Here is a 22234-nt window from a genome sequence, read left to right on the forward strand (position 1 = left end):
CTAAGAAAAATGGCAGCTAGTAAATGTTGTTGTTGTCCAAACCACACCAAAAACTTTTGTTATTTATGTGGGAAATTCAGCCCAAAAGCTCACAGAAAACCAATAACTGACTTGGTTAAGAAGGCACATAAACTGTATTTTGATTGTCCTATTGGTGAGCAAGATAAACATTTTGCACCTCACATTGCCTGCATAACCTGTACTACAACCTTAACCAAGTGATTGAAAGGAAAACACCGAGCCATGCCAATCGGTTCCGATGGTGTTGTGTGAGCCAAATGACCATTATTCAGACTATTATGTATTGTGTATGTAAACCGGGGACCTAGAAATGACAGAGATGCTTCGACCCGTAGTAGCCCTCAGTGGTTCACAACATCACAACAGGCCACAGCAGTCCACCCACCCCACCACCGCCCCACACTGAACCCACAGTTATCATGCAGTTTGGCCCCCAATGGGGGGGCAATTCAAAAACTGTAGTTCTTGCTGACGACACCAGCATACTGTTCTAGGCTCCAAACTCAATCTTAAGACATGGCTCAAATAATAATTTTGGACCACTTTTTGACCTAAAAGCATAAACCTTAATTTCACAAAGACTAATATTATGCAGTTTCAAACAAGTAATTATGATCTCCTAGCACCAGAAGGAAGACATTAGTGTTCATACACTGAATGAAGCACAGTGTCAGTTTCGGGGTTCATCTGGGTAACAAGTCAAAATGGAGTCAGCACATGGAAAAACTGATCAAGAAGCACAGTTCAGCTTGTTGTCTTACTTCACATATTTTCACTTCCTGTTATCCGATGTAGTTACCTTCTGGGCAGTGCATCTAATGTAAATACAGTGTTTATTCAGCAGACATAAGCATTAAGAATATTAAGTAAGGCACATCTTTCAGGTCCTTTTTAAAAGTTTGGAATCCAACACTCACTTCCCAATACACACTATCAGAAGAAAGAATGATATTCATTATGCCACATTAAGGTTGTCTGTAGCACAAAGAGAGGTGCACAATGTTGCAACCAAAATCTTTGATCACTTAGTGATATAATGTGTCTGACAGATAGTAATGTTAAAATTTGAAAATAAACTGAAAAAGTTTATCATTGACAACTTCTAGTCTGTAGAAGAATTTCTATTTTTGTGTGTAAAAGATGGTGGGTAGGAATTACTCTTACATATCTATAGTCTTCAAAAAAAAATAATTACAAATATAAAAAATAATAAAAAGTGACACTGTAAATGATCAGCCATTAGATATATTTACAAATAATTTGTTACGTGAATACGAAACAAATTGTTCCACCCCATTATGATTTATTGTACGAATGATCCACAGAGCATGAAACTACCTACCTTCCTTTACATTTAATCATTTCTGTCACATATAATAAGAACCAGTTGTTCTGAACAATACAGGGTTCAAGACTGAAGTTTCATACACTGGCAGTAAGATATTTAACCAACAAAAACATACCTAATTAGCCGCATTTTCTACAAATTATCTGGAATACCTAGTTTCAGGGACTGAAAAGTTCTGTTAACTGCACAGCAAGCAATGGGGTTTGTTACAAAGCTGTAAGACAAGTAGTAATGTACCACGAATACGACTCAATATTTACAAGTGTAGGCATATAATTTCTTTGAACAATCAATCAAGTATATATTAATTTATGAATATCAGGTACACAGCAGCTATGTACTGAGACTAAGGAGGGCAACTTTTTTTTTTTTTCAATAGAGCAGCTTTCTTACTGATTTATTTCATTAAATTTAGATGACAAGAACTAACAGCATTAAGCAGTATAGCTATTCTCCGTTGTTAATGCAGTACGTAGTTTAAGCTTCTATGCTGTCTTGGTCACATGTTAATGTATAATTTGACTCATTACACATTCTTGAAGGTTCTCTTCCTCCATGGCAATTATGGAATACAATGAATGAATGAATACTCAATAAAGCAGTTATGCTGAAATAACCATTCCATTATTAAATTTTAACTTAAAACTTGGAATATCCAAGTAAGTTATGCATTACTGTGTTTTGGACTACTTTTATCGTCTCCAGAATCATTCTAAAGCTGAAACTTTAAAAGACAGTGTTCTATGTTCAATACCACATAGACAATGCCCATTATATAACGAAACAAGGAGATGTTACTTCCTAAAAATACACAATATGATGGGGACATACATAATCCAGGCCATTGTTTTTTTCCTCTTAGAGATATTTGCATTAACTACAAAAAGTGATGCATTGCTCAAAAATGGAAAAATAGTACTTGAGCGACTTTCTTATTCAAGCGTGTGCGTGTTCACGCACGCACCTTACTGTACTGTAGTAATGATCAGTGCATTTAACTTCTGTGAACAGAGTTTATTGTCAGAAGGAAAGCAAGGATTCTTGTTGTCTGTATTTTAGCAGTAGGGTGGATATGAAGTGTGTTCAATGTGTGTGGCAATGCAGGAGCAGCTTGCCACAGAACTGACAGTGCTGTTGGTTAGTCAGTCAACCAGCTCCAGGCAGCTGCTGTTGGGTGTAGTGACAGCAGAGCAACAGGTGTGCCACATTGGGCATCTTGGCTGTTAATGGTTCTACTAGTGAGCTCTTCCATGGTACCTGATAAGGATGCAAGGTGAATGGCAGGTCGTGGCCACTTGTTGTTCAGGCAGAGGACAAATGCCGAGTCCCACCATCTACAAGTTACAAAAGAAATTAATATAAGTCAGTGGGTCACTAAATATAATTTTTGTGTGTGGTAAGGAGAGAGGAGACAGAGGTGGAATCCCATGTGTTGTGATGTCAATTAGATATGCTAATAACCTGACACCGATAACCATTTGTACAAGGTGTATCAAAAGGAATCATCTAATTTGGATGTCTGTATTTCTCAAACTAATAAACATATACAATGAGTTTTGTTTTGTGATGAATGGGAAACTCAAAAAGTGGTTTGTTTGTTTTTTTCACACTTTTTCATTGATGTTCAATATGCCCTCCTTGACATGCACGGCATATGTCAATGCTGTATTTCCCCACACTGATACGAGCATGTCTTGAGTTACAGCTTCCACAGCTGCTGTTATGTGATGTCTCACTTCATTCATTGTTGTTGGTAACAGAGGCACATAAACAGTCTTTTACACACACATTTAGGTCTGGTGCCCTTGGAGGCCAGTAATGTAAAGCTGAATCATTGGTCCAGTGTAACCAATCTAGTGCTCAGCAATCATTTGATTTTAAAATTCCCACACTTCCAGATGCCAATGTGGCGATGCCCCATCCTGTTGATAAATGAAGTTGTTCAAGTCAGTCTCCAACTGTGGGAACAGAAAATTCTCAAACATACTGAGGTACGCGCTTCCTGTAACAGTGTTCTCGGCAAAGAAAAATGGACCATGCACCTTTTCCCATGAAACTGCACGAAACATATAAATTTGGAGAGTCCTCATGTTGTACATCATCATGTGGTTGTTCTGTACCCAATATTCTCACCTTATGACACTTCTCTTTTAAATTTAAATGGAATGTTGCCTCATCACTAAACACTAAGTGTGGACAAAAACTGTCCTCAATCTTGCCAAGAACGAAATTAAAGAACTCTACATTGTTGTTTGCACCTTCACAAAGAGCTTGCAGTAGCTGAATTCTGTATGGTTTCATCCGTAAACGTTGACAATATACACCAGACACATCGGGAGCATGTTGAGCTGTCAAGCTGCACAGTGAGCGGATTTCTGTGGACTCCTTGTGAAACTATGGCAGATGTGTTCCATGTCTGTGCCAGACACACTGAGACGGCCCAGCAATTTGCCTTTACACAAACAACCTGTTTCTCAATATTGTTAATGTGATCATCTAATGTCCTGTGCTGTTGGAGAATCCACACTATACCTAGTATGAAAGTCATGCTGCACAGTTATTACAGACCCTCACTGTGCAAAATATAGAAAATTTCTGTTGTCCCAACACCATTTTTACTATAACTGAAGTGAGTGTACACTGCTGCTACTGCTACCTACTGGGAACAATGGAAAACTCTAGAGTTTGCTCTTTCCAACAGTACATTGTCCATGCATATATCTCAAATAACATAATAGTTATGTTTTTTTTTTTTAAATCTGATAATTCATTTTGATACACCCTGTATTTTATTTTTGGTGTTGGTCACAAAAAAGTATGTGGTGTTTGATCTGTGTAAGAAGGCAAGACTTCAATCTTTGAATGTATAATCTTTGACAAAAATAATCATACAATTATATAATATATATAACAGTTAACATTTCCTTTGTTTTCATGAATCATAGTTGCTTGTAATCAGTGTTTTACTTGAGGTTCAGGGCAAGGAAGTGCAAATTCCTCGAGTGTAAAGTCTACAGCTGTACCATCTGGGTAAATAGACACCGACCACACTAGCATTTGGTCAGAGTCAGATGGAAAGTGGATTTTGTTGAAAGGGGGTGCCACTTCCACTCATTCTGCTGTGCTGAGATCCATTGTCTCTGCCTTCATCACAAACTGACACCTTCAGTGTTACTCAAGCTGCTAAGTTTGCACATAAAACCCAATTGCCATTTGTGGTCTTGGTCATTGCTTGAGGGGGGGGGGGCGTGCAATGTAACAAGCAACTCGTGGCCTGAGTACAAGAGCTCAAGAGTAAGGCACCTCGAATATATTTGTAGTGGAAGCGAAATGAGTTAAAAATGATAATGAATGACATACTATGAAAACTATATGCAACAAAAATTTGTCTTTAATTACTAAATCATTTCACCACAACAGCACTGTTAAGGTTTGCTTTTTCTTGACCTCTAGTTTTGAAACTTCATATCAGAAAATGCCCACACTTTTCATTTGTCCAGTATGTGCCTATAAGATAAATTTTTGTCCACTGCAAACATATTCAATTTTATGAAATCCTAAAGACCTCATTGAAAAAGAACATTCCTGAAAGAAGCATAAAATTAAAATAATATTAAAAAATTTAAAATATAAAATGCAAAAAATAGAATCTTATTTTCATTCTGTAGCTCCCCAATATTGGCAACATAGAATGATAGTTAAGTGTCAAAATTTTTTTCAGTCTTAAGCATTCTGCAATTTACGTGTTTTATAACATATCTGTTTTGTGTTTACTTGTAAAGCATCAAGGGTCATTCTGTAAATGTAGTAGATACATTCTATATTTTGCTAATTACAGATTAAAAACAGTTTTTCTTTATGAATTTTGTGTCAGTTTAATTAGCTTTTTCATTGCTAGTTATGAAGCCAACAGGTTATTCTTTCATCATCGAAAACTTTATTATTCTTCTAACATTCATGAATTTTCAGCTTTCAGAAACCATTTTCTTTTGCTACATCTGCACTTTTTGCACTTCATTTTTGTAAAATTTTACTAAAGTTGTCTTCAGAGAAATTTTACTGTGATTCACCCGTTTGCCTTCGGCCCAATGTTTTTTTTGTGTGTGTATTTGTTTTACTTGCGGACTGTGATTATTGCGAATCGTGTGAATACGCTGTTTCAAGCACACTTCCATATTCAAATGTGTCCGTAAATTGGAGCAGAGGTGAGTGGAAGGATGGGGACACAATGTGATCAGTAGTTACAGATTGGAGAATGGGCAAGGTACAGCAATTATAGGAACGCATCTGAGGTGCGCGTGCGTACGTGTGGTCGCAGGTTGGAGTGAGTTGAGGGACGTGGGACAGAGAGGTATGTGGGATCACATGTCTATATTACACTGTCTGTTCTATTAATATGTTAATCTGTAATACAGACCTTTACTCTCTATTCTACAAAGAACTGAAGTGCATGGTAGAGGGTGTGTCCCCACTGCAAACATTTTAGGGTGTTTCCCTTTTTCAAAATGGAGTGAAGAATGAAAGACTGTTCAAGTACATCTATGTGCTGTGTCAATAGACTAATCTTGTCTTTATGCAAATAGTCTTAATGGTCTCCATCAGAACAACCTGTGGGAGGCTGCGGTATATACATGCCGACATTCCTCACTTAATACTTGGTCTTTGCAGGTAGATTGTCTCAGGGCATTTGGCATTTATCTTCGAGTGTCTGCCAGATCAAGATTTTCAGGGTATCAGTGGTGCTCTTCTAAGCAAAACAAACTTGTAACAATTGATGCTGTCCTTCTTAGGGTGTGTTCAATTTCCTGTGTTAGTTCTATTTCGTATGGGTCCAATACACTTAAGGAATATTCCAGGATGTTTTGCTTGCAGGAGTGTTTTGTAGGCAATCACCTTTGAAGAATGACTTCAAGTTCCCAGTCTAGCATAAACAGAAGAAGTTGAAGAAGAAGAAGAAGAAGAAGAAGAAGAAGAAATAAGGATCTCAGTAAGTCACCAATAAATCAACATCATTAAGGTTAAAATTTCATCCAACTGTGATGCAGCAGTTAATTTTCCAAGTTACTAAAAACAGTGGAGATTTCAAGCATAATTCTAATTTCTTCCTTCCATGTAAGAACTACTTTTCCTATAAATATGACACTACAGAATGGCAAAAAAAAAAAAAAAATCATGAAGTATATTGACTTCATGAGTTGTCTGATAGGGTTTTTTCCAGACATGACATGATTCTCATCCATACACATACCAAAGCAGAAACTTCCACTTTGCTTATGACTTCTGAAGGTATATGTTTAATGTTGGTAGTGAACTTTCTGCAGAAAAGTGTGTACATTGTATCTTCCACAATTCTTGAGTAAGCACATTTGTAGAAAAATAACTAACAACTCTGAAATAAAAATTTACTCTGATGCTGTTTCTTCATTATATCACAGTAAAACTTACATGGCTATCTATTCACGACTCCCATAGGGTCAGATGTAATAAATAACTGGCCATACAGAAGTGGATTTTTGCAATGGACCACTAACACAAGTCTGTTTCATGGATATTTTTGATGGGTCTGGCCTGCCTATCTCAGGCCTTTTGATTTCCAGTCACATGCAGGCCATGCTTGTCACACACAGTGTCTCAAATCGGTCTGGAGGTCAGGTGACATGCCCCTCTCTCCGAATTTGCTGCCAAATTAGAAGTTCCTATAATAAATGGTCCCAACAAATCACATGCTAAATTATGATGTGTCATTCTGAGAATCTTTTTCAAGTGCGAATTCTGCTCATATTGCTGGAGAACTGATTGGTGTAAATTTTTCTTCTTTCAACATATTGAATGTTGCCAGTATATTGCACAGCAAAGTTGCCAAATCTGCAGCAAGAAGTGGAAGCTGAGTTTTTCATTTTCATAGTGAGACAAAAATGGATCAGTAAGTTCTGCGAAGCAAAGAAAAAAGTTTAGCTTCACAGATATAAGCTTATTGTTTCCAGTTTTTTGTATGACAAATGGTTTAGTCACCTTACCCCTCTCAACACTGGACGTGTACTTTTTCTTGTCATCCCAGATTTCTAAGGCTCTCTGTAAAGCTGGACGGCTGTTTAACTATTGATGCGCACAAAATTTTAACCCAAGTGTTTTGGTGTGTGAAGATTCCACACAATCTTCACACTTCACAAGTGAATCTTTGAACAAATGGTACAGACTATTTAAAATGAAGTCCACATTCCAATTTAAAGCTGCCCCACCACTAATACATTAGCATAAATGAAGGCTGCAATTAACTACCTACATTTAAGATACAAGAATTGTAACAGCTTATAAAATTTCCAGTTTACAACTCTACTATCATTGACATTTGCAAACTTTTTGAAATCTTAACAATTCCTGTACAACTTTTGAAATTTTTTCATATATCCTCAGAAGTTGTGTGCCCCATAATTAACTTCATTCAGTTCAGGATGTCCAAACTGAAAATAAATATCCATTTAATCAGTTTGGATTGAATAATTAAGGGTCTTGTCAAACAATACAACAATATGAACTACTTTCTTAACACAGTTAAGCAGAATCTGCTGAACATGAGAAGCTATCCAAAAATGCCACGGTTGCCCCGAGTTTCACGTGACATTTCCCCGATTTCCAGACAAATTGTAGCATTTTTCCCTGATAAATTTTGAGACATTAAGGGTAATTTAACACATAAGTTGCCAAGGCCCGCTGGTCGGATAATAAAACACAACCCAATAAAATTTGGCACACATTGATCTGTACGCCGCACGCACCACACACTGGAGGGCCCTCTCGCCGGAGCAACAAGCCATGCGTCATAGGACTGTGGCCCACGCAAAGAGGAGCAAAGGGGGATCTTGTCCCATCTATGTGGCAGGAAGGAAGTACACTATACCTGTGTTGTGGGCTTTACTAATCGGAGCTTATTGTCGGTCACTCACAGCCACTCATCCACTGACTGAAGCAAGACTCTTGAGGTGATAGCAGGCAGGGGGAGGGCACACTGAAATACCTGTGGATTGAGACATGCCTCCTTGGCTGCTAGTTCTGCCCTTTCGTTCCTTCCCCTGTCACTGTAGTTGGAGGAGGGCATCCTGGATTGTCTGGACTATTTTAACTGCTGGATACAAACCTTTCAACGAGTAAAGAGCACTTAGAGAATCAGAGCAGACAAGAAATTTAGCACTGGAAGAACATCTCATCTGCTCCAGTATCCGCAAGTTCGGAGACAATTCTGCATAAACAGCAGTAAACGCTTGACACAGTCTAACCTTGAGGACATGATCCAGGAAAACAACAGAGCAACCAACAGAATCTACCCTTTTTTACCCATCCGTAAAAACATAGTTGTGGTGCTCTGATAAAATATCAGAAAATATTGCATTAAAAATAGAAGCAGGAGTGCAACCTCTCTTGTACCGCACCAAATTTAAAATCACTCGGGCATCTCCAGTAACCAGGGCTGCACACAGGTAAAACCAAGGATTCGGGGCCATACTGGCTCCACACCAAGGGACTCCAGCACACATTGCACGCAGATCCCAAATGGCATTGTGGCACACAGACGGTTGGAAAAAAGATGTTGTCCAAAGGCAGATGAGCGACAGTGTCGTGTGCAGGTGAAGTCAGAGATGCGAGGAAGTTACATGCCTGATGCACCAGGAGGAGCTGCCACCGGATGGTAAATGGCAGTTCCCCAGCCTCAGAAAGAAAATGCTATGCATGGGAATGGTGTGCCAAGTACATTGGCCAGTCGAATCCCCTGATGGTGGACACCAACAATCCGCAAAATAAGAGGGCCTTGTTGACCCTTACACTATGCACCCATAGTCCAGCTGCGAAGCCCTATAAAAACAAACAGACAAGCTCTGCCTGCTCTCTAAGATCGGTTGCTAAGGCAGTTTAAGATATTCAGTGCCTTCAGGGTTCTGGCTTTCATGTCTCTCAGTTGTGGCAACCACAACAATCTGGAGTCAAAAAAGTTGGCTCCCAAGCCAGGTAAATTAAAAGTACAATGAGAATGATTAATTAACACACAAGCCTTTATCCAGAGAAAACTGAATACCCATCTTTGCAACCCACTCCTTTAACTGCCCCACTGTAAGCTGCAACTGGCAGCTCACTGTCTTAACACAGGAGGAGGAACAGAAAAAAGCAAAAACATGCACATATAAGGAACCCTGAACAAGACTCCTTGCCGTAGATGTTATTCTGTTTATGGCTATGGCAAAGAGGGTAACACTTAAAACACTGCCCTGAGGGACACCATTCTTCTGCTCAAATCGCTCTGGCAGCAAGGCACCAACTCTGCTCCCAAAAACCTGGTGAGACAGAAAGTACCGTATGAATATGGGCATATGGCCACAAAAGCACCATTGATGCAGTTGTCCAGTCTCTTCAGGGTCTTTCCTACGCAGCTTGTGAAGTCAATACTCTTAACTACTGGGAGACGTACAGTCCTTTCCTGGTTTTAGGAGAGGTATCAGAACTGCCTCCCTCCAAGAGTTCAGGAAGCTGCCTGCATTTGTGGAGGCTTTCCTTTGATGCTGCTGGCAAATGTAAAAGCATGCAGTATCCAATTATGTTGTGACCTGGTGCAGTGTCACAAGTCTCAGATAGTGCTGGTTCGAGCTCCCCCACAGATAAAAGAGAGTTGTAGGCTTCAGAATAGTTGGATCTGAAGTCCAACTTAGCCCTTTCGACACTTGCCAGGTAGTGATGAAATGCCAGATCCTGGCTGACATTGGCAGTAGTTGGTGCAAAATTCTCTGCTAGCATCCGAGCGATGTCTCCGGGTGCCATTTGGAGACACCCCCATGTCAGCACTGCTGCTACTGGTGAAGGACTGCATTTTACCAGAAATCTTTCTGACAGCTTCTCGTACTTTTGTAGAACAAGTGGAATGGTTGAGGGAGTCCATGAATGCTTGCTATGACCTTTTCTTGCTCTCCTTAACCACACACCATGCTTTTGCTCTCACAATTCCAAAGGCTATAAGGTTTTCTGCCGTAAGGCGGTTTTTAAATCACTGAAGATCTGCAAGCCTGGTCCGAATGGCTGAACGGCACTCATACGTCCACATGGCACAGGTCACTGAAGATGACCTGAGGGCTTTGGAATGGATAAGTCAGCAGCTTGAGGGATCACTTGTGTGATATGTTCCACACATTCCTGGATGCTGCTGCAATGATTAAACACAGCTAGCTGGCTGAAAAGTGTCCAGGTAGTCCTGCTGACAATTCATGTCAGTGGCTTCTCTTCATGTAGTGCTCCATCCAGTAGCTGAATATGGACTCAGAAGTGGTTACTGGAATGAAGATCAGCAATGACATCCCAGTGAACAGAGTCAGTGAGGGCTGGAGAGCAAAGAGATAGGTTGATGGCCGAGAATGATGCAGTAGCAGCACAGAAATGAGTCGGAGTACCAGTGTTTAGGACACACAGCTCTTGAGACATCAAGAGGCACACCAAAATTCAACCCTGAGGGCAAGTAGAGGCTGAGCCCCATCGGAAATGATGGGCATTAAAGCCACCCACGATGAGTAATGGTCAGGGAAGTTGTTCCATATGATCCGCGAGTGTGTCAGCGTCTATTGCATCCATTACAGGTAAATAAAGAGAGCAAATTGTAATCCTCAACATGCACAAATTTCAACTTCAACTGCATGCGGGCCAGTAGCCATGGGGAGAGCAGAGGAGTGGTGCGCATTATTGACAAAGATGGCAACCCCTCCTTTGGCTTCCCCCCCCCCCCCCTCCATCGGTCATCCTTCCGATATAGTGTATAGCCCTGCAGAACAGGGGCATCAGAGACTTTAAAATGTGTTTCCTGTAAACATAAGCACAGGGGGCATTGCTGTGCTAGGAGTTTCAGTTCCTCCACAGCTGTCGTGAACCCATTAATGTTCCACTGTATAATGGGAACCATCTGTCAGTGGGGTAGCACTTTCATCCTGACATTCTGCCAGGGAGGGTGCCCACAATGGGTGGAGACACAGTCTTGGGATGAGATGATTGCTCCAGTCTGACATCAAGCTCCATCGCCTCTAAAGAAGATGCGGAGCCACAACCTTGGAAGTGCTGGGCGGTGCACAAGACGACCTGTGGAGAGGCAGAAAGTTCCACTATGTCAGCAACCACAGCCTTTCCTGAAGTTCTGGGGAGAGGGGCAGGCTTCAAAGTAACTGCAGCAGCAAAAGTCATTGACAAACGCAGTTGCTAGTGCCGACACTAGTAACCTCTGTTTGCATAGCGCATCAGGTTTCTGGACTGGCTGTTTCAGGATGGAAGAAAAGGAGGCATCGAACGTGGGTGGCTGCATGGACTTTAATAACTTCTTGGCTTCACCTCACAGGACACGCTTTGTTATTTTGACCTCTTGAATCTTTTATTTCAGGAGGAAAACTCTGCAGTCCCTGCTCCATACGTTGGAAAATAGGAGCAACCAACTCTGTCCCCCAAAAGTGGCTTCTTCTTTCCAGCCAAAATGAGAGTGCCTAAAGTAATGCCATTTAAAACACTGCTTTGAATTTGGGAAATAAGGTCGTAGACTTAGGCATAGGAAAACTATGCTTGACAGGCTCTGGCAGTTTGGTGCTCTTAAAGGTTACCTGATTTTACACTTACACCATCCTCTCTTGTCATAACATTTAGTACATCAACAATACCATCCTGGGCCCATACGGCTTTCAGTTCTTCTCGGGGAATGTTGACTAGATCCCTACAAGTCACAACACCTTTTCTGTAGTTCAAGATGTTGTGCAATTCAGTTTCTAATACATATTCCCCGAGGCACGGAGATTTCTGAATGAACTGTTTTTGTAATGAACTGTTTTTTGATTGAGAATGCAAGGCAAATGGTATATGTATTTCATTAAGATCAGTGATGTTACTTTATTGAAATAAAATGAAACATTTGGTGACAAAAAGACGCATTTCCTTGGAGTTGCAAGACAGATTTAAAATACCTTCACTGATTTCAGAAATAAACTCAGAAAAATGTAGACCCCTTGAAAGAAGTGTATAAGATGGGGAAGGATTGTGTAAACCAACACCGTAGATGACCACCAATAAAATTTTGGTTCTACTATGTTTATTATTGTCAGCATTTACTCAGTGTGTTATATCTACTACCTTACAGGTATTGCTCAAATTTTCTATCAAGAAATATATGACTACATAATGTAAAAAACGCCAGTGACTGACAGTTTTCTTCTAATTATTGTCCATACTTTCTTAACATATAAATTACTTTTGGTGTGCCAAATAAAATGGTGGACAAATAAAATGTCTATAAAATGCCACACTGTACAACATACTTGCAGCGAGACAGTTGTTATTCCTGAAATCCTTTGCCCCTGGCCTGCTGATGAGCACTAGTCCTGCGTTCATAGATAAACCACAAAAGTCCGTTGTGTTACGCCACACACAAACAGACCTGGCCCCATGGTCAGGTTGGTTTGTTTAAAGGAGGGGGTAAGGGACCAAACTGCAAGGTCATTGGCCCCTTGTTCCCAGTAAAATAATTACACAAGGGAAAGAAGGAAAAGGAGACGAACAGCACAACAACAGGAGAATGGAAAAACCAGCAGAAAGACAGAAGGACGACCAACACTACTATGGACAAAACAGGAAAAGAAAAGCACAGAGAGAAGTAAGATACAGGTAGAAGTGATAAAAATAAGAGCAGATGACCTTGGCTGGCCGACCATGAGAATAAAAAAGGAAAATCCAGCCACTCTGTGACACATTAAAACAACCAGCCTAAAAGCATTAGGGTGGAAAACACAAAGGTACAAAGGACATACGCAAAAACTTATATAGAATGATAAAACGCACAGTCGCGTATCAAACATAAAACTAAATTATCTGATGAGGCGTTGTCAGCTAAAATTAATGACAACGAGTCCCGTAACTGAACAGTCTGTCGCAGAGCAGCCAATGGAGGACAGCTCACCACGATACGGGCCACTGTCAGCCAGGCAATGCACCGACACTGAAGTGGGTCATCACGGCACAGGAGGTAGCTGTGTGTCACCCAAGCGTGGCCAATGCAGAGCCAACAGAGAACCACAGAGTCCCTAATAGCACGCAGTTTGTTGTGCGTACTGAGGTTATGCTATTCCGACTCCCAAAGCCGCAAAAACCTTGTGGCATAGTACTGAATGCAGGTCAGCTACAGAGAAGCCGATCTCCATAAGCGGTTTCTGTGTAGCCTGTTTGGCCAGCCTGTCGGCAATTTTGTTGCCTGGGATTCCGATGTGACCTGGAGTCCAGACAAACACCACTGAACGACTAGACTGTTCCAGGGCAGAGATGGACTCCTGGATGGTCGCTACCACAGGATGACGAGGGTAGCACTGGTCAATAGCTTGTAGGATGCTCAAGGAGTCAGTACACAGTAGAAACGGCCCCCCAGGGCATTAACGGATGTGCTCAAGAGCAAACGATATAGCCACCAGCTCGGCAGTGAAAAAACTGCAGCCAACAGGCAAGGAGTGCTGTTCAGTATGTCCTCCATGAACATACGCGAAGCCAACATGACCATCAGCCATCAAGCTATCGGTGTAAACCACTTCATGGTCCTGGTAAATGTCAAGACTCTAGAGGCAATGGCACCAGAGAGCAGCAGGGTTAACTGAGTCCTTAGGGGCATGTGAAAGGTCTGGTCCAAGCCACGATGTGCAGAACTATGAACGTGTGCAACTTAAGTGGTGAGCAGATGTTAACACCTAACCTGCAATGGAAGGACTCTGGACTCCACCAGGGCACTGGTCATTGGACTCATCCTTAAAGCTCCTATCGTTAGGCAAACACCACAGTGGTGCACCAAGTTGAGTAAACTCAACGCTGAGGGCGCTGCCGAACCATAAACCAGACTCCCATAGTCAAGGCGGGATTGAACAAGGGCTCTGTAGAGCTGCAGGAGTGTAGAGCTATCTGCACGCCAGTTGATGTTGCTCAGGCAGTGGAGGGCATTGAGGTGCTGCCAAGACTTCCACTTAAGCTGATGAAGGTGAGGAAGCTAAGTCAACCGGGCTTCAAAAACTAGTCCTAAGAATCTGTATGTCTCCACTAATGCGAGTGGATCGTCATTGAGGTAAAGTTCTGGTTCCAGATGAACGATACGATGCAGACAGAAGTTCATAACACATGGCCGAAAACTGGAAACTGTGGGCTAGAGCCCATGATTGTGCCTTGTGGATGGCTCCCTGTAGGTGTCACTCAGCAACACCAGTACTGGTGGAGCAGTACAAAATGCAGAAGTTGACTGCATACACAGAAGGTAACACAGACGGCCCTACAGCTGCTGCTATACCATTAAAGGCCACCAAAAGTAGAGATACATTCAATACTGAGCCCTGCTGGACCCCATTCCCCTGGATATGACAGGGGGGGGGGGGGGGGGGGGGACTATGGGAGGCACCAAATTGGACACGGTAAGTACTAAGTGTCAAGAAATTTTGGATAAAAATTGGGAGCTGGTCCCAGAGACCCCACTCATATAATGTGGCATGGGTACGACGTCGCCAGATCGTGTCATTCGCTTTTCATAAACTAAATTATCAATGGCAGAGCGACCCTGTCGAAAGCCTCCCTTACGTGGAGGCAGTATGCCACGTGACTCCAGGCCCAGACCCGACCACCAACACACCATATGTTCCAACAGCTTACAAAGAACATTGGTGAGGCTGATGGGCCGTTAGCTACCTACATCAAGTTGGTTTTTACCGGGTTTGAGCACCAGAATGATGGTGCTCTACCCCCATTGTGATGGAAAGATGCCATCGCACCATATCCAGTTGAAGATGACGAAATGTCGCTTACAGTCCGACGAGAGATGTTTAATCATCTGACTGTGGATCCGATCCGGCCTAGGAGCTGTGTCGAGTCAAAGTGCTAGGGCACTGAAAAGTTCCTACTCTGTAAATGGGGAGTTATCGGATTCACTGTGGTGTGCAGTGAATGAGTGGCCTTGCACTAGTGCGAAATGCTGGAGGGTAGTTCTCCGTTGCAGAGGCTCGAACATAGTGGTCAGCAAACTGCCGGCAACTGCGATTGTGCTGGTAGACATTTCAACACTGGGAACACCTGTTTGGGCCTGGTACCCAGAAACACGTTTGATCCTTGCCCTCACTCCTCCATTCCGCGACCACCAAGGGACTGCCTTTTTCCAGGGGCACAATAAAGAGCGAGGGATCATGTTTTCTGGCCACAGAAAGGATTGTTGTAGTCACCTGCTCAACCATCACATCTATGTTCATGTGTGAGGGAGATTCAATGATGATAGTAGAGATGAAAGTTTCTCAGTGCACCTTGTTTAAAGCCCATCTGGGCAGAGTCTGTGGACCTGACGCTGGGAGCAGGGACAGGAAGGTGGGGAAGTGGTTACTACCACACAGGTCGTCATGTGCTCTCCAGTGGATAGATGGGAGAAGTCATGGGCTGCAAATTGATACATCAATGACCGAGTAACTACCATGAGCCACACTGAAATGTGTGGCCCCAGTATTTAAGAGACAGAGGTCGAACTGAAACAGTAAAATTTCGACATCTCTCAGCCAGTAAGCACTGTGCCACCGCACAAGGGGTTGTGGGCGTCAAAATCACCCAAAAGTAGGAATGGTTTAGGGAGTTCATCAATCAGTGGAGCTAATACATTCAGGGGTACTGCACAATGTGGAGAAAGATACACACTGCAGAAAGTTATTTCCTGTGTCATCCTCATTCTGACAGCCACAGATTCAAGAGTGGTTTCAAGGGGGCACAGTTTCACTACAGACTGAGTTTAGGACATAAATGAAAAACTTCAACTGACACTCGATTATAGTCACTATGGTTCCTGTAATATCCCTTATAGTCCAGGAGGGCATGGTCTGCATTGCCAGGAATCAGATTTCCTGGAGAGCTATGCAGAAAGCACGTACAAAGCTTAAGAGTTGCCATAGCTCAGCCAGGTAGTGGAAAGAACCGCTGCAATTTCACGGGAGAATGACAACATCGTGGGACTGGGAAGGCAATGAACATTCAATGAGGCACTTTGCGTATCAGGGACACCTGCTGCCATCGACTTGTTGGCTGAGCAGTCTATATCCATTGTGTCTGAGGATCCAGCAAAATCCAGGTCCTCAGCAGATGCCAGAATTTCCACCTCATCCACACATGCAGAGCTGGTAGGTAACGGTGGTGTGGGTGCCACCGCAATTCCCTTGGTCTTGGGGATCTTCTTTGTGGATTTATCTTGCTGCTCCTTGGGTTTCCTGACTGGGAGGACTTCACTGGCTCCGTCTCCAGGGACGAGTATGAGAGTGAAGCCCTATGACCAGCTGCTTTTGGGCTCTTCAGTCACTGGCAGGTGTCATTTTTCCCACTAGCAAAAACCTTGGAAGGGAGTGACCCAAGGGATCCATCCCTACATCCCTAGCGAGATGAGCTGAAGAAGACTTATGCTCCTCCGGCGCAGAAGTTGGGACTAATTTCCCCGATGGTAGGGGGGGGGGGGGGGGGTTTGCTCCCGAAGTAGGTGGTGCAGGAGCAACAGGGAGGGAAGTGCCCCCCCCCCCCCCCCAATCAAGGGGGCAGGTGTAGTCTTCCGGCTCTCAGAGGTGACTGGGGTTGGCGGAGCTGATGGTGCTAGAACTGAAGACGATGATGTACGTACAGGATGTAGGCGTTCAAATTTCCTCTTAGCCTCAGTGTAGGTCAGTTGGTCCACAGTTTTGTACTCTATGATTTTTCCTTTCTTTCTGGAGAATCCTGCAGTCAGGCGAGCAATGCAAATTGTGCTCGCCACATATGACAGGCGGGGAACATTGAGTATTGGAATGTGATGGGCGTCTGCAATTTCGGCCTGTGAGGCTGGAGCTACAGTGGAAAGACATATGGCAAACTTCCAGCATTTAAAGCACCACACTGGGGGAGGGATATAGGGTTTTACATCACAGTGATAAACCATCACCTTGACATTCTCAGGTAATGCATCACCGTATAAGGTCAAGATGAAGGCACCGGTGGCAACCTGATTATCTGTCGACCCCAGTGGACATGTTGAACGAATTGTGGACCTCGCCGCTCTAACCCGGCACGCAGCTCATCTTGGCTTCTTCATCATGAAAGATTTCCCATTAGCTCTCGAACATACAAGGTACCGAGGCGAATAAGATCTGCTGCCATCCTTAGCCTGACGTTCCTCCTATGTTCTGGCCAGGGAGGGGAACGATTTGAGGTCATACTTCTGTACGCTGAATGGAGCCCGTGAACACTTAAAAGGTACTGGTGTTTGAACACCAGCAAGAGATGATGTACTATGCTTCATTGCATGCCATCCGCCCTGATGCCGCCCACTCCGACCAGGGGGCCTCCCTACAGGCACCACCCAGCTGCAGCAAAGGCCACCTGGCAGGATAGCCATTGCCGGGAGTCCCGATGCCCCAGGGTGACAGGCATCTACTCCTTGGCATATGTGGGGAGGTAATGGTGCAGGCATCAGCAGAACGATCCCTGTGTAGTCAGGAGGCTACAACCAACAGGGTACATGGCAGCCCCACCACAATGTACTGGCTATCATGCTGGATGCCAGGTGCTACCAAGAAAACAAGTCCATTATTACCATCATCATTGGTGTAGAGATTGACACTACACAGTTGATGGAGAAACACACATCGAAGAGGGTGACCTCTCCCAACAGTGAGCAGAATTGCAGATCCACGTCGACGAAGAATGGGATAGGTCTCAGTGCATGATGGACATGATGCGCCATGTAAGGCGCCGTTCCCCAACTTGCTCGCTCTTCAGAAAAATTTGGAAGAATGGAGATCAAACCCTACAGAGGATCATGACAAAGACCAAAACATGTGAGACTCCTAGTCACCTCTTATGACAGACAGGAATACCTAGGGCCTATTCTAACACCAGGACTCGCAGGGGGGCCAGGACGGTGAGACTAGATCTGATGGGCAAGGCCTGCACATTAGTGGGAACCGAATGGCTTCAGATGGGCAGACCCGATTCATTACTGAAACACGCAGAGATGGCCTTTGGTTTTGGTCTATCATGGAAGAAAGCATGTTGATGAAATGCTACTATGGTGATCAATTGTGTGACATAACTTGTTAAAATACTCTGAGCATCAATAATACTGAGGACAGGTACCAACTCATCAAAGATGATTGCTGAGCTGCAGACAAGCACATGAAAAAGACAATCTCACACTCACACCTAAGTTTTCAGCCATAGCTTTTGCCAGAAAATGAGAGAGCGCGCACACACACGTGATCGGGGGAGCATTAAGGAGATGAAGTGGTTCAGTAAACAATGTGACAAACAGATAGGAGGGACACTTTTTGCAGACGAGGTAGGAATGCCAGTATAGTTTTAACAAATGGCTCAATTATCATCACGATTACATTGAAAAGTAGTCAATAAACACATGTAATGCCTGTACATAAGCCATTTCTTATACATTTGTTTTTATTTCTTATCCTAATGAAGAATAGGTAAAGAATCCTAGTATTAGCACCATCACCAATGAAAATATAAAAAATCATTTGTGCCACTTTTGACAACAAACTTGTATTCAAAAATAATCCGCTGCTTCAGAATATAAGTTTGTTTATGCACACAATAATGCAAAAAACCTTGTTTGCTTTAGGAGAGAAAGTGTAAAAGCCAGTTGTCAAAAGTTCAAAGTAACGATTAAACTTCTCATACAAATTTAATGATGTAGCACTTATAGGGCCTAAATTGTTTGCCAACAGTATAAAATACTGGAAAGAGGAGGAGGGAGTAAGATTCATTCATCAAAAATCATATTTTCTCAGCCTCTGATAATCCGCACTTAAGATTCAATAATGAACATTACTTATACATAACTTAGTACATTAGTAGAAAAACAGCTATACAGAAATGGAAAAAAAATGCACTCTCTCTTGTCATCCTGTTGCTGTTTTTAACAACTGCTTCATATTAAGAATTCATGTAACTTTACCAATTTTAGTAAATACTATCAACTGTCTATACATTGAAAAATTCAAAATATGTTTAATATGATCTTTAGGTTTAATAAGAAATTGCAGGACTGAGTATACATTTTCTGGTAAATCACAACATATTTTTTTCCATCTATTTTTTCAGTACCTTGGAATTTCTAACATTCTACCTGATGCCTGCCCTTGAGCTGTTCAAGATTCTTGTTTTAGAATACAAAACATGTTCTCAATCCTAAAGAGGGGCGTAAAGCAGGCATGTAAATAATCTTCACTTCAAATATTGTCAGTAAGAATTTCACAGTTCATTATATTTCCCTCCTACAATTAAGAACTAAAAGTACTGGTATGTAAGTAAGAATCCCAATGTATCCGAAGAGGCCACTAAAAGATATTTGGTCATCAACTCCACATACTACTATTCTAACTGCACACTTTTGCTGAACAATTAACACCCTCCCCCTATCTTAAAAAACTAGACGTGTTGCGTCAAGAGATTATGCTGTAGAACCTGAGTCCGAGTTTAGGACCAACAGCAATCAAACAGTAGTCAGTAGTTTGCAAAACAGTTTTAGGAGCAAAATATACAACAAATATTTTCAAGAATAAGATAAAATATTTGAAATGTTGTCCCACAAAAAAGATCTGGTTGCTGATAACATAAATGATTCCATTTTTAGAATATGTCTACACACTATTTCATGAGTTTTTCTTTTTTCTCTTTCATTTCTATAATTTTGGACTCCAACACACTTTAACCTCTGGTAGGTAGATCAAGCAGATCACCCTTCACCACACAGCAGTATGTTGTAATTGTAGGATCTCTCAAACCATAATAATGAAGACCATTTTAAAGCTATTCTGAAGTGGAGTACATTAATTATTTATACAATGCTGGCATCTAGGCAAATGGAAGACATTGGGAGGATGGCTACTCAGAGAATGTGTATATTAACAGGGACCATTACAAAACTTGCCCACGAAAGTCACATGAAATACATATTTTTAAAGGATTATAGCTCGAGTAACCAATTTTGTTTGAATTTGTAGTTAAAGACAGCCGTCGAGCAGTTTAGAAGGACCAGTAGTGACTTGGTTCAAAGAACTTTCACATCTGGAAAATTACTCTGCAATTCACACTAAAGTGCCTGGCAGAGGGTTCGTTGAATCACTTTACCTGTAGCTGCTTTTTCTCGTGATGTATGAGGAATCAGTACTGTAGATTAGCAAGTGGTGTGTTGTGGGTGCTTCTGCATTTCATGTACAACTTGGCCATTTTCACATCCCTGACATCTCTAGCATGATGGGAATTACTTTACTCTATGAATGAATGAGAAGAATCGTTACTGTATATTTACTCGCCCTGTATGTTTGCTACCTGACTGCTACGAAATGGCTATAAACAAGTTACTTAAACAATACATTAGTTGGCAGAACATTCTTAGCAAGTTAAAACATGGTAGAAGGCCCAGGCTTTAACTTCCTGTCGACAACGAGGACATCAGGGACGGAGCACTAACACGGTTTCTCGAATGAGGAACGAAATCGGACATGCCGTTTCAAAGGAATCATGTCGGCATTTACCTGGAGTGATTTAGGGAAATCATGCATAACCTAAATCTGGGTGATTGGACGCGGATCTAAAGCTCACACCACAGAGAGACCAGTGTGCTAACCACTGAGACACCTACAAGTTAAAAAATTTCAGTCGATTGGTAATTCACTCATGCCTCGTTAAATTAACGTCAGATTCAGCTCCAATGTCAAAATTGAAATCGTGAAAAATTCGTAGCCTGCTTCATATTTCTACTAGTGCGGCGGCATTTTACTTTCTGGCAAGTCCGCATTGTACCACAACGAAGATTTTGTATTACGGTGTCTTTCCTTTCGATCTACGTTGAAATCCATGCCATGGTCTAACCTACTTAATTGTTAACGTCACTTGACAAAGAAGAACTACACAGGATAGAGTTAAGTAATTTAATTTCGCACATGAATGCTACTCAATATGAATCAAATAGTTAACATTTCACGACTGATACATCGTAATACAATTTAGAAAATGTACTTACTATATTGCAACGACCTCGAACTACAAGGTCAACAGATAACAGTCAGCCACTAAATATTGCAAATACAGTCAGTTACACATTATCTATCACTAAGCACTCTGTTATCACTGCGTCAGCTCAAACGTCAACAATATTTAATCTATACCAAGCATTCCATAGTACATGGGTTGACACTACGATTGTGCAAGAAATCGCGTGCCTGTTACAAGTCACACTGATTTAAACGTCACAGGTACCACAATAACAACTTCACATAATCTGGACTTTCCACGCTACTGGAGTGGCGTCACCAAAGTTGCATGGAAACACACATATTCCCATGGTGCCACTTTCTTTCATTTCAGAAAAATTAAGTCATTTTAACTTACTTCCCACACCACTAATTAAAGCCTTTCCGACTGCCATCTATGAATTTCGAAGCACCATTGCGATGTTTTTATTTTTATGTTAGTGTGTGTGTGTGTGTGTGTGTGTGTAAGTCACCTCACAGCAAAGCCATCCGATTTAGATATGCTTGGTATAATACTTGAGTGTCTTACATAGCTCTAACCCTTCATTGTCCTTAAGTGGAGTTAGAACGAAAAAAAATCAGATTTTAATCTCATTATAAAATTTACAATTTTCCGAATAAAATGATATATGAATCACTTATAAACTCAAATGGGAAGTATTTTATTGTATTTTTGAAATACAATCTACACCGTTTGAAAATATTACAATTTTTATGTGCATTCCTTCAAGAGCTAATGAAATCAGTAACTTTTTATACAGAAGGCTGTGGATTGCTGTGTCATAAAGGTTAAATT

The 22234-nt window shown here is 41.9% G+C and overlaps 1 protein-coding gene across 2 annotated transcripts in view; it reads right to left on the bottom strand.

Moving 5' to 3' along the window:
• Positions 1-21913, bottom strand: part of LOC126284048 (RISC-loading complex subunit tarbp2-like) — a 70498-nt gene extending 48585 nt beyond the window's left edge. The window contains exons 1-2 of one of the 2 annotated variants that reach the window (XM_049982629.1): positions 21429-21913; positions 2627-2703 (exon numbers count right to left, since the gene is read on the bottom strand). The gene's annotated coding sequence lies outside the window, so the exon portion shown is untranslated. The remainder of the gene's footprint in view (positions 1-2626; positions 2704-21428) is intronic. The other variant, XM_049982628.1, reaches the window with a different exon arrangement.
• Between the last annotated feature and the right edge of the window lie 321 nt (positions 21914-22234).

This window comes from Schistocerca gregaria, chromosome 8 (assembly GCF_023897955.1).
Source record: "Schistocerca gregaria isolate iqSchGreg1 chromosome 8, iqSchGreg1.2, whole genome shotgun sequence".
Classification (NCBI taxonomy): domain Eukaryota; kingdom Metazoa; phylum Arthropoda; class Insecta; order Orthoptera; family Acrididae; genus Schistocerca; species Schistocerca gregaria.